The 14,162-nt window shown below is 44.5% G+C and overlaps 1 protein-coding gene and 1 non-coding gene across 2 annotated transcripts in view; both read right to left on the bottom strand.

Annotated features, from left to right (window-relative positions):
• LOC126262189 (dystroglycan 1) overlaps nucleotides 1–14,162 on the bottom strand; it is a 280,598-nt gene that overhangs the window by 89,680 nt on the left and 176,756 nt on the right. The gene's annotated exons all lie outside the window — the stretch shown is intronic.
• On the bottom strand, nucleotides 1,433–1,506 carry Trnas-cga (transfer RNA serine (anticodon CGA)). Its single transcript has one exon. It is a non-coding gene; the product is annotated as a tRNA-Ser (tRNA).

The following is a 14,162-nucleotide window of genomic DNA, read 5'->3' on the forward strand; positions in this document are numbered from 1 at the left end:
CTGCCATCTTATTTTATATTGACGTCTTCAACATAAGACTGTTTAATTGTGTAAGTTGCATGTGACAGGTGAGAAAAACTCAGCAGCAAGCACTTACAACCGTAAAAAATTGTCATTTTGTTGATAATTCATAAAATGACCAAAAAATTTTGTACGAGGGGCGTTTGAAAAGTCCGTGCAACTACTTATGTGTTTGGGGTAAACCTTTTTTGTCTTTCGACACAGTCCCCTTTTAGACTTATACACTTCGTCCAACGCTGTTCTAATTTGTTGATCCCTTCCGAATAGTACGAATTGTCCAAGTCTGCAAAAAAATGGTTCAAATGGCTCTGAGCACTATGGGACTTAACAGCTATGGTCATCAGTCCCCTAGAACTTAGAACTACTTAAACCCAACTAACCTAAGGACAGCACACAACACCCAGTCATCACGAGGCAGAGAAAATCCCTGACCCCGCCGGGAATCGAACCCGGGAACCCGGGCGCGGGAAGCGAGAACGCTACCGCACGACCACGAGCTGCGGACCCAAGTCTGCAAAATAGCTATTAGTTGCTGCAATCACCTCCTCGTTTGAATAAAATCTTTGTCCCGCCAGCCATTTCTTCAAATTGGGGAAGAACAAATAGTAGTCCGAGGGAGCCAATGCTGGAGAATAGGGGGGATGTGAAACTAGTTGGAATCCTATTTCCATTAATTTTGCGACCACAACTGCTGAGGTGTGTGCTGGTGCATTGTCGTGACGGAAAAGGACGTTTTTGTGGTCCAAGCGCCGGCGTTTGTCTTGCAGCTCGGTTTTCAAACGGTCGAATAACGATGAATAATATGCACCTGTAATAGTTTTACCCTTTTCCCTTGCGAATGCCAAAAGAGCCGCCATAACCTTTCTGGCCGAAGAAATGGTCTTTGCCTTTTTTGATGCAGATTCTCCCTTGGTAACCCGTTGTTTAGATTGCTTTTTGGTCTCAGGAGTATAGTAATGTATCCACGTTTCATCCATAGTGAATAAACGACATTAAAGTCCTGCGGATTCTTCCTGAACAGCTGCAAACAGTCCTTGCAACACTTCACACGATTCCATTTTATCACCATATCATGGATTTATGAATGATTTCTGGAGTCGTAACCTCCACAGGGCGTCCAGAACGTTCAGCATCCCTTGTGCCACACGGCCACTCCGAAAATTTTGGAACCACTTACAAACTGTTCCAATCGAAGGTTCAGAGTCACCGTAATGTTTATCAAGCTTCTCTTTAGTCTCCTGAGAGGTTTTGCCTTTCATAAAGTAATGTTTAATCACCACACGAAATTCTTTTTCGTCCATTTTTTGACAATCATTCGCCTTCCTTGTTTCACACGAATGCCAAACACAAAGAAATATACCAATATGGCTGAAACAGTGTGTGTTAAAAACTTCCTGGCAGATTAAAACTGTGCCCCGACCGAGACTCGAACTCGGGACCTTTGCCTTTCGCGGGCAAGTGCTCTACCAACTGAGCTACCGAAGCACGACTCACGCCCGGTACTCACAGCTTTACTTCTGCCAGTACCTCGTCTCCTACCTTCCAAACTTTACAGAAGCTCTCCTGCGAACCTTGCAGAACTAGCACTCCCGAAAGAAAGGATATTGCGGGGACATGGCTGTGGCTAAGCCATGTCTCCGCAATATCCTTTCTTTCAGGAGTTTGGAAGGTACGAGACGAGGTACTGGCAGAAGTAAAGCTGTGAGTACCGGTCGTGAGTCGTGCTTCGGTAGCTCAGTTGGTAGAGCACTTGCCCGCGAAAGGCAAAGGTCCCGAGTTTGAGTCTCGGTCGGGCACACAGTTTTAATCTGCCAGGAAGTTTCATATCAGCGCACGCTCCGCTTCAGAGTGAAAATCTCATTCTGGAAATAGTGTGTGTTCTTTCCAAATATGCTAATAACTAAACATGACCTCGATACGCGCCGGTGGTGGCATCTCTCGGACTTTGCACGGACTTTTCAAACGCCCCTCGTATGTAATTGAAATGGAAAACATTAATTTGGGGGGAGGGGGGGGCGAGAGATACGAAAATGAAAAAAAAGAAGAAAAAAAAAGGAACTCTGTGGACGTGTCTTCGATTAATGGTGACAGCATGAACTTTAACTAGCACGGCCATCACTGAAACGGCGTCTGATGAAAATATTTGTGCAAAGCTGTGAACCACATGAGATTTGTTATTTATCTATAAACATTGTAACAAACAGTTTCTGGTTCATACAAGCTGAATCACAATTAATGCCGAAAACTGTCGCGGATGAAACTTGTGATAACAGAAGCAAAAATGTAGCGTAAACATGGATCTTCGAACAAGCTATTTGCGAGACAAATGAGAATGTGTGGTTGCGAGCCACTACTGACGTCATTGTGAAATATTGTCCTAGTTAGTATAAATTTATGTGAAATGTTAAGTTCTAACTGGGCTCAAATGTCACCTATAGCCTCCCTTACCTTGTGCGACAATGGGGAGTGTGGTAACTACATTTGCTGTTAATAAAGTCGACAGCTAACGCGACAATATGACCGAAGAGGTACAGACTATATCCTGGGCTCAAAGATCACCTGACTTCGATTCTCCAAATTTTTTCTGTCTCCGGTGGTCTTAAAAACCGATACGGTTGAACAATTGGAGCAGCGACATATACACTCTTATCAAGATTTAAGTGATCATCTGGATGCGTTTGAAAGAATTCGTAATTAAATACAGAAACGAGTATAGCATTGCATCCAAAGGCAAGTACGACAAGTTCAAAAATGTGTGTGAAATCGTCATCAGTCCCTAAGCTTACACACTACTTAACCTAAATTTTCCTAAAGACAAACAAACACACCCATGCCCGAGGGAGGACTCGTACCTCCGCCGGGACCAGTACGACAAGTGTAACACCACCTTTAACAGACACGATTGTACAGTAAATTGTCACTTGTATCGGTACGAGGCAGTATTCGGTTTCGTGTTAAGGTAAACCTTGGGTGAAATTTGAGCCCAACAACATGGGGGACTTACGGAGTTTACGTTTCGAATACGGTAATGCTAACTAGGGCAATATTTCATATTGAAGTCGGCAGCTCGTAACCATGAATGAATACTGAAAATTTTTCTCTGCTTTTATCGTAAACTTTTACCCGTATCATCTTTCGCTGCTAATCGCGGTACACTCTTCTGTACACGTTTTACCTTTGGGCGTCTCTGACGCTTTTCTCGTCTTGGCGCACCATGTAGCCGCTTGAGTCGCTTGACCCTTAAACCGGCTCTGCCTACATTTGTGAGCGTCCATTAGCCTAGATCAGTAATTATTTACTAACCTGGCGAAGGTGACACCGATTGCCTTCTGTAAAACTCGTTGATCAAGGAAGCCGGCTTCCCCAAGAGTATTCGCTCTCTTGAAGCGTACGGCTTTCACCAGAAGGATACCTTCACTATGTCTCTCCTGATGTGTACTTTTCCAAAGCGAATGCGTCACTGCTGGAGTCACCGCCAGGGGAACTTGACTGAGCGTGGCAACTTTGGCGCTAGGCCAGCAGGTGACGGCAAGCACTTTCCTTGCATTCATTGATGGCCTGTCTAATCTGGCGCCAGTAAATAGGTAATCAGAACACATGTGAAATTAGTTGCGGCGAGCCCCGAACCGTCATTTCGTTGTCATCAGCGATAGCGTCAGTTGCAGAAACAAAGCGGAACGTTCCAATTACAGCACAGTGCAGCTGCTAATTTCGAGTTGATCCCTACATCCCAAATGACACAATGAACCCCGTAATTTACCGGATGGTTATAATTAAAGTGCAGCTACTAACGAAGGTCCAATATGGGCTGTGATTATCGTACGGCAACGAAACTTGGTGGGTATTCTAATGCGTTACTGCGGGGCCGATTTACGCTGGAAAAAATTAGTTCCATTGTTGGCCACCAGGTGCTAAATCTGGCGCTGTACAGCATCTCGTAGACGTCTCCGGTGCTCATATCGAACAAATTGTGTAAGCAGCGGTTAATAATAAAATCAACATTAAGCCCTTCTTACTTGTTTGTCCTTTTCTACCCATGTCCTGTTCCTAATCCATAGGATGTGGAAACGTTTCTATTCTTCTTTCTTGCGTTCACAGCGAGAGATCTGCATCACGTGGTCAAAACAGGATCTAATTTTTTTCAGCATAAATCGGTTCCGCATCAACGCTGCCATACGACAATTACAGTCCACACTGGTGCTCCGTGAGTAGCTGTATCTTAATTACATTTGCCCGGTATAACTAGACAAAGACGTGTTCAAAATGCTCGTTTCTGACAATTTCTGAAGTACACTTCTTGAACATCTGAAATTGTTCTGGTTCTGATTTCCAGTCCCAGCCAATCCTGTGCATTAACTGCTGCATCCTACATCCGTTTGAATCTGCTTACTGTTGTCTTGGTCTCACTCTACAATTTCTCTCCCCCCTCCCCTCCCTTCCTCCACACACCCAACAACCACTCCAAATTAAGTTTTCATTGATGACTCAAAGTGCGTTCGATCAATCGATGTCTATTTTTGGTCAAATTGTGCTATAAATTCCGTTCAACACCGATTACATTGTTGCTCCTCAGTAGCTATCCTTTCTACCCACATAATCTTTGACATTCTTCTGTAGCACCATATTCCCACAGCTCGTATTATTTTCTTATCTACTTCACATAATTATTGACTGAATTTAAAAACATTAAAACCCTGTCATAATCTACTGATTAGAAGTATAATCTTATGTAAAAAGTTCAGCACAATAAGTATTACAGTTGGAAACCGCGTGTTTGTCTTAGACAGTGTAACTGTGCACAAATACCTTAACTGTATTCATCCAGTATATCTAAGAATGAGCTGTTAGCGACTACCAATAAACTTGACACATCATTTTAAACCTTCTTTAAACTTTTTTCGCTTACATTTTGAAAGTCAAAATTTGGCACATTAACTCATTTATAAAGTAGTGAGTCGTTTTATGCCGTTTTATGCACGAGAGACTGATTCTTTAAATAATCTAGGTTTACTGGCGCCTTCTGAGAAGACTTCCTAACATTTAAATTTATGTTCGGTGTTAATAAACTTCGGTGTTTTTTGAGCGCTTTTCTTGTTATTGAGAGTGTGCTTTTTATGTCGTCCTAATTTGGCTATCCTCAGTCATTTTGCTCCCCAAATAGAATAGCAAAACTCATCTTCCGCTTTTACTTTCTCAAATCCTAATCTAATTCCCTCACGATCGTCTGACTTAATTCTACTACATTCCATTACCTTTGTTTTACTTTTGTTGATGTTCTTCTTAAAATCTTTCTTCGAGACACCATCCATTTCATTCGACTGCTCTTCGAGGTCCTTAGCCGAATCTGTCAAAATTATGTTATTGGAAAACCTCAAAGATTTTATATTCTCTCCCTGAACATTAACCATATTCCAAAATTTCTGCTTGGTCAGTAAGCATATTGACTAACTTCGGGGTAGTCTACAACCCATTCTCACTCCATTGTCAACTATTGCTTCTTTTTATGTTTTTCAACTCTTATAACTGCAGTACGGTTTCTGTGAAAGTTGTAAATAACCGTTCGCTCCCTGTGTTCTATCTATGTTATCTTCAAAATTTTGAAGAACGCAGTCTAGTCGGAATTGTCAAACGCATTCTCTAAATCTAAAAATGCTACAAATGTAGGTTTGCCGTTCCTCAACCTGTTTTGTAAGATAAGTTACGGAATCAGTACTGCCTCTCGTGTTCCTTCATTTCTCCGGAACTCAAATTGATCTTCCCAGAGATCAACTTCTACCAGTTCTTTCGTATATCTGTAAATAATTTGTGTCAGTATTTTGCAACCATGACTTACCAAAGTAAAATAAAGGTATTCCTTTGGGATAGGAATTACTACATTGTTCTCGAACACTGATAGTATTTCGCCAGTGTCATACGTCTTGGGTACCAGGTGAAATAGTATTGTCCTGACTTGTTCTCCCAACGATCTCAAAACTTCTGAGGGAATATCGGCTACTCGAGGGTCTTGTTTTGACTAGCTCCTTTCAGCGCTACGTAAAATTTTTCTAGCAGTATTATATCCCATGTCTTACACACATCTGCATCCTCTTCTCTTTCTTGTCCCTCCTTCCACCTTCAGCTTTTCTTTCTTTGCTTAATACTGGCTTGCCATCTGCACTCTTAAATTTCAATCAAGTGGTTTCTCTGCCACGGATCTTTCTAATTTTTTTGTAAGCAGTATCTATCTTTCCCATAGCCATGCATCCTACAATAGCTTGCCATTTTGCAATTTCTTCCAGTATCATTTCAGACGTCAAAATCCCCTTCTTGCCTACTTCGCTTACTGCATTTTTGTATTTTCTCCTGGGCCGGGCCGTGCCTTTTTGCCTCTTTGATCCTCTGCTCCCTTCACTACAGGATTCATACACTCCCGTCTATGACCAAATTGTTAGTTTCTTGATGTCTCAGGATGTGCACAATCAATTTGAGGAAGTTTTGCCTCGGGCATGGGTGTGTGTGTGTGTTTGTCCTTAGGATAATTTAGGTTAAGTAGTGTATAAGCTTAGGGACTGATGACCTTAGTAGTTAAGTCTCGTACGATTTCACACACATTTGAACATTTTTGAAGTTTTGCCGTAAATTTCTTTATTCTCCATTCGACCAGTACCACCTCACTAAATACTCAATACACCCCTGTAGGCTTCAGTATTCTTCAGTAGCACCACATTACAAAAATTTCGATCATCATCTTGTCTGAACTGCTTATCGACCACTTCTCATTTCCATACAAGTTTGTGTTACATGTTAATAAATCCCAATTAAAACAAAAGTTTTAAAATACTGCTTTTAGTGACTCATTTCGAACCATGAGTCTCTAACACTCACTACCTTTTCAGAAATGATTTTCTTGCTATTCCCAAACTGCACTTCGTATCCTCTCTGTTTCGGCCATCATCAGTTATTTTGTCGCCCAAATAGCAAAACTCACCTATTAGTTTTAATATCTCACTTCCCGCTCTAATTCCCTAAGCAAACCTAATTTAGTTCGACTACATCCCACTATCAATGTTTTTTTTATTGTTGTTGTTCTTCAGGGCCAGTGCTAGAACATTTTTCCGCAAAGCGACGTACCATTATGTATGTACATTACACATATACTCCAAAACGACTGGATTAATTTCAACCAAATTTGGTATAAATCTGGAAAAAAGCACTGAGAGGGTAAGAACAATCTGCTTTCCATAGGGGTGGGGATTGGATGTACGAGAAGCCGTGAGGTATGAAACTATTCAGATATTAGTACCGAATCGATAGTTTTTGGGTTCGCTAGGTTCGTTGGTGACATTTCCGATGATGCTTCACTTGTATGTGTGTGTGGAGGATGCAGAGTGCAGGACAGAGACATAACGGCATACCCCTTGTAACGCCTGGAGCAGTTTCAACTAAATTTGGTGTATACATGACATTATTCGCTTAGAAACAATGTAGGGGGAGAGATACCCCTATTACACTAATTTCTTTCCTGTATTCATTTCACGTGAAATATTGTAATAGCGTGAAGCACAGCACACTGCTGAATGCTCATAGAAGTATAATGAGGGGAGTTGACATGATGTCACAACCTCGATGAAAGTGGAATCGTTCAAGCGATACTTTCTTTTACATACATGCATTTTTGTTGTGCGCTTTACTTCAACTATAGTGGTTTCATTTCTGTCATTTAACTTCAAATTTCCTATCAGTCCATCTCGAAAACCTCTCCGGGTGAATACTTGTACCGTGAGAAGAAATTATTGGAAACCGACCAAACATACCGAAATATGTTATCAGCTGTTTCGGGAAGAGGTCATAGACCGAACATCAGTTTCGTCAGTCCGTATTAAGGAAAATATATGTTCGACATTGCGTCGATGTAGGGGGGCGATCTCTTATTCTTGAAGATTCAAGTTGCCAAGATCGCTAGTAATTCTTTTTATTACTGATTTGACAGATCTACGCTGCCATCGGATCTTGTAACATTATTAGATGTAAAGGCTTTTTACAATACTGAAAAGCGACTCATCAGGTGGTTCAAATTTTTAATGATGATGAGTAACTAGGCAACTTGAAACATGTCTTGCTGTAATAAAAATCGAACCATTTCAAAATACGGCAGATTACACTTATTCTTCGTACAGCCATATTTAAATTGTATGATGGTGGAACATCAGCTGGTACAATTTTTATTAAAAATGAAACTCTTCCAGAGTTTTCATATTTTATGTGAAATCTTATGTACATCTGGAAGAGTTTAATTTTTAATAAATGATTACACTTATTTCTGAAAATCGTTATACACCGAATAGCCAAAGAAACTGGTACGTGGACGGTCCCCACGAGCGCGCAGGACGTGCCGCAACACGACGTGGCATGGGCTCCACTAATGTCTGCAGCAGTGCTGGAGGGAACTGAAACCATGAATCCTGCAAGGCTGTCCATAAATCCGTAAGAGCACGAGGCAGTGGAGATCTCTTTTGAACAGTACGTTGCAAGGCATCCCAGATATGCTCAATAACGTTCATATGTCTGGGCAGTTTGGTGGCCAGCGGAAGTGTTTGAACTCAGAACTCTGAAGCAATTCTGGTCGTGTGTGGTGTCGCACTGTCCTGCCGGAACTGCCCAAATCCGTCGGAAGGCACAATGGACGTGAGTATCCGGATGGAGGTGACCATACGGGATGCTTACGTACGTGTCACCTGCAAGAGTCGTATCTAGATGTATCAGTTCCATATCACTCCAACTGCACAAGCCCCACACCATTACAGAGCCTCCACCAGCTTGAACAGTCCCCTGCTGACATGCAGGGTCCATGGAATCATAAGGTTGTCTCCATACCCATACATGTCCATCCACTCGATACAATTTGAAACGAGACTCGTCCGACCAGGCAACATGTTTCCAGAAATCAACAGTCCTATGTCGGTATTGACGGGCCCATGCGAGGCGTGAAGCTTTGTGTCGTGGAGTCATCAAGGGTACACGCGTGGGCCTTCGGCTCCGAAAAGCCATATATTCACGGTACACTCGCGAAATGGTCGTACGAGAAAATTCCCACTTCATGCTACCTCGGAGGTGCTGTGTCCCATCGCTCGTGCGCCGACTATAACACCACATTCAAACTCATTTAAATCTTGATAACCTGCCACTGAGGCAACAGTAACCGATCTACCAACTATGCCAGACACTTGTCTCAAATAGGAGCTGCCGACCGCAGTGACGCATTCTGCCTGTTTACATTTCTCTGTATTTGAATACGCATGGCTATACCAGTTTCTTTGGCGCTTCAGTGAATTTTTAGCGCACTTCCTTGTAAGTGACATTCACGTTGATCTTCAGATTCACCAGCCCGCATCATTGTGACAAGTTCCCGCAAGAGCTGAAGTGCTTATGAAATCATCGCATTGCAGTCCCATTCCACATCCATAATGGAAAAATGTCTGTTATATTTTATAAATATATGAGACAATTGCGCACGCAAGCGAAGTTGCGGTCACAAAGAGAGGAAATTATTAAAATAAAAGAAATGATTATTCATTATTAGCGTTTAGCGTTCAAAACTTGACTCCCACTCCTGAAGATAGTACGTAAATGGTATTTTACAAGCTGGTATACAGGGTGGTCCATTGATAGTAACCGGGCCAAATATCTCACGAAATAAGCATCAAACGAAAAAACTACAAAGAACGAAACTCGTCTAGCTTGAAGGGGGAAGCGAGATGGAGCTATGGTTGGCCCGCTAGATGGCGCTGCCATAGGTCAAACGGATATCAACTGCGTTTTTTTAAAGATAGGAACCCCCATTTTTATTACATATTCGTGTAGTACGTAAAGAAATATGTTTTAGTTGGACCACTTGTTTCACTTTGTGATAGATGGCGCTGTAATAGTCACAAACATATGGCTCACAATTTTAAACGAACAGTTGGTAACAGGTAGGTTTTTTAAATTAAAATACAGAACCTAGGTACGTTTGAACATTTTATTTCGGTTATTCCAATGTGATACATGTAACTTTGTAAACTTACCATTTCTGAGAACGCATGCTGTTACAGCGTGATTACTTGTAAATATTACATTAATGCAATAAATGCCCAAAATGATGTCCGTCAACCTCAGTGTATATTGGCAATACGTGTAACGACATTCCTCTCAACAGCGAGTAGTTCACCTTCCGTAATGTTTGCACATGATTTACAATGCGCTGACGGATGTTGTAAGGCGTTGTCGGTGGATCACGATAGCAGATATCCGTCAACTTTCCCCACAGAAAGAAATCCGGGGACGTCAGATCCGGTGAACGTGCGGGCCATGGTATGGTGCTTCGACGACCATCCATCTGTCACGAAATATGCTATTCAATACCGCTTCAACCGCACGCGAACTATGTGCCGGACATCCATCATGTTGGAAGTACATCGCCATTCTGTCATGCAGTGAAACATCTTGTAGTACTTCTGTAGAACATTACGTAGGAAATCAGCATACATTGCACCATTTAGATTGCCATCGATAAAATGTGGGCCAATTATACTCCCTCCCATAATGCCACACCATACATTAACCCGCCAAGGTCGATGATGTTCCACTTGTCGCAGCCATCGTGGATTTTCCGTTGCCCAATAGTGCATATTACGCCGGTTTACGTTACCGCTGTTGGTGAATGACGCTTCGACGCTAAATAGAACGCGTGCACAAAATCTGTCATCGTCTCGTAATTTCTCTTGTGCCCAGTGGCAGAACTGTACCGAAATAGAGGAAACCGTGGTGTACGTCCATTAGCTCGTGCCACTACCACTCAGTGGGGTACGTCTTCATATCGTGGTACTGTCTAGACCGCTGTCTTGTTCGGTGGAGTGGAAGCGGCGATGTAACAGAAACTCCCGGGGCTGCAAGGAACAATAGCTGCGAAGGGTGGCGGAGTGCGCCGTTCCACGTGCGGCCGACAGGGCGTTTCTTGCCGCCGTTTCGCCGGGCCAGCCGGAGCGGGCTACTTAATATCGTGGCCGGGTGCGGAATTCCGAGCGCCCGAGGAACACAAGTTGGCCAAAGTGGCACCGAAGTTCTCCAGGGCTTACCGGGGCGACGCGGCGGCTGACGCCGCTGCCCAGATGATCAGACCGTCAGCCAGCCACCGTCTGGGCCAGCGCGAGTGCCGATGGCAAATATGCAGCCGGCGAAAACATGTAAGCCGATAACAGAGTAAAGTTTCAACTTCGAGAGTGAATCTTTCACTGCACAGCAGAGTGTGCGCGCTTATGAAACTTCCTGGCGCATAACCGTCCTCTGTACGGGGTCAAGTGAGATATACGGGCCCTGCAACGAACTAGTGACGTCACACAAGTCGGCTTGTCCAGCGTAAGTCACGAACGGTCGGCTCCGTGCAGGACCCACGGGAAAACTATATTTATTTGAAAAGGTACCCACTAAAGGCCTTAATTTTGTCGTGTGTTATCGAGAACTTGCATGGATTTAAACATGCACTCAAGAATTTTTAAACTCGTCTGAAATACACTCCTGGAAATGGAAAAAAGAACACATTGACACCGGTGTGTCAGACCCACCATACTTGCTCCGGACACTGCGAGAGGGCTGTACAAGCAATGATCACACGCACGGCACAGCGGACACACCAGGAACCGCGGTGTTGGCCGTCGAATGGCGCTAGCTGCGCAGCATTTGTGCACCGCCGCCGTCAGTGTCAGCCAGTTTGCCGTGGCATACGGAGCTCCATCGCAGTCTTTAACACTGGTAGCATGCCGCGACAGCGTGGACGTGAACCGTATGTGCAGTTGACGGACTTTGAGCGAGGGCGTATAGTGGGCATGCGGGAGGCCGGGTGGACGTACCGCCGAATTGCTCAACACGTGGGGCGTGAGGTCTCCACAGTACATCGATGTTGTCGCCAGTGGTCGGCGGAAGGTGCACGTGCCCGTCGACCTGGGACCGGACCGCAGCGACGCACGGATGCACGCCAAGACCGTAGGATCCTACGCAGTGCCGTAGAGGACCGCACCGCCACTTCCCAGCAAATTAGGGACACTGTTGCTCCTGGGGTATCGGCGAGGACCATTCGCAACCGTCTCCATGAAGCTGGGCTACGGTCCCGCACACCGTTAGGCCGTCTTCCGCTCACGCCCCAACATCGTGCAGCCCGCCTCCAGTGGTGTCGCGACAGGCGTGAATGGAGGGACGAATGGAGACGTGTCGTCTTCAGCGATGAGAGTCGCTTCTGCCTTGGTGCCAATGATGGTCGTATGCGTGTTTGGCGCCGTGCAGGTGAGCGCCACAATCAGGACTGCATACGACCGAGGCACACAGGGCCAACACCCGGCATCATGGTGTGGGGAGCGATCTCCTACACTGGCCGTACACCACTGGTGATCGTCGAGGGGACACTGAATAGTGCACGGTACATCCAAACCGTCATCGAACCCATCGTTCTACCATTCCTAGACCGGCAAGGGAACTTGCTGTTCCAACAGGACAATGCACGTCCGCGTGTATCCCGTGCCACCCAACGTGCTCTAGAAGGTGTAAGTCAACTACCCTGGCCAGCAACATCTCCGGATCTGTCCCCCATTGAGCATGTTTGGGACTGGATGAAGCGTCGTCTCACGCGGTCTGCACGTCCAGCACGAACGCTGGTCCAACTGAGGCGCCAGGTGGAAATGGCATGGCAAGCCGTTCCACAGGACTACATCCAGCATCTCTACGATCGTCTCCATGGGAGAATAGCAGCCTGCATTGCTGCGAAAGGTGGATATACACTGTACTAGTGTCGACATTGTGCATGCTCTGTTGCCTGTGTCTATGTGCCTGTGGTTCTGTCAGTGTGATCATGTGATGTATCTGACCCCAGGAATGTGTCAATAAAGTTTCCCCTTCCTGGGACAATGAATTCACGGTGTTCTTATTTCAATTTCCAGGAGTGTAGTTACTCGCTTATAAAACGCTAATACGACCTATTCTTTAGTACTGCTCGAGCGTTTGGGATCCCTATGAGGTCGGATTGAGGGAGGACATAGAAGCAATTCAGAGGCGGGCTGCTAGATTTGTTAATGGTAGATTTGATCATCACCAGAGTGTTACGGAAATGCTTCAGGAACTCGGGTGGGAGTCTCTAGAGGAAAGGAGGCGTTCTTTTCGTGAATCGCTACTGAGGAAATTTAGAGAACCAGCACTTGAAGCTGACTGCAGTACAATTTTACTGCCGCCAACTTACATTTCTTGGAAAGACCACAAAGATAAGATAAGAGAGATTAGGGCTCGTACAGAGGCATATAGGCAGTTACTTTTCCCTCGTTCTGTTTGGGAGTGGAACAGGGTGAGAAGATGCTAGTTGTGGTACGAGGTACCCTCCGCCACGCACCGTATGGTGGATTGCGGAGTATGGATGTAGATGTAGATGTAGTTCTAAGTTCTAGGTGTGCTGATGACCTCAGATGTTAAGCCCCATAGTGCTCAGAGCCATTTGAACAAATGTCCAAAGAAGATCTTGATGTACCATCCTCAGGGAAGAAGGAGAACAGAAAGACCGAGAAGTGCTTAAACTGGGTGAAGGACGACACGAGAAAAAGATAAAAAGAAGAAGACGAAGAAGTTGGGGGGAGAGAAACCGATGGCGATAAATGTGGTGTGTGGATGTGGTGAAAGCTGTACGAACCCCACAGAAAATATATTCTCATCCCTATGTTATGCTGTATTGACCACTAGATATCATGAAACACGGACCCACCAGTATAAAAGGAGGCGGGCAATTTGTTGCCAGTAACGAAGCTGTAACAGCAGAAATGATCGATCAGAACAGTTCGCTGCTTTCGAACGTGGGCTGCTCACTGGACGACACTTGAGTAAAATTAAAAAATAAATAAATAAATAAATAAAATGTTCCAATGGCTCTGAGCACTATGGGACTTAACATCTGAGGTCATTAGTCCCCTAGAACTTAGAACTACTTAAACCTAACTAACCTAAGGACATCACACACATCCATGCCCGAGGCAGAATTCGAACCTGCGACCTTAGCGGTCGCGCGGTTCCAGACTGAAGCGCCTAGAATCGCTCAGCCACATCGGCCGGCAGTAAAATTTCCATCATGGACGTTTCAACCTTTCTAAGGCTGC

The sequence above is a fragment of the Schistocerca nitens genome, chromosome 6 (genome assembly GCF_023898315.1).
Source record: "Schistocerca nitens isolate TAMUIC-IGC-003100 chromosome 6, iqSchNite1.1, whole genome shotgun sequence".
In the NCBI taxonomy this organism is placed as follows: domain Eukaryota; kingdom Metazoa; phylum Arthropoda; class Insecta; order Orthoptera; family Acrididae; genus Schistocerca; species Schistocerca nitens.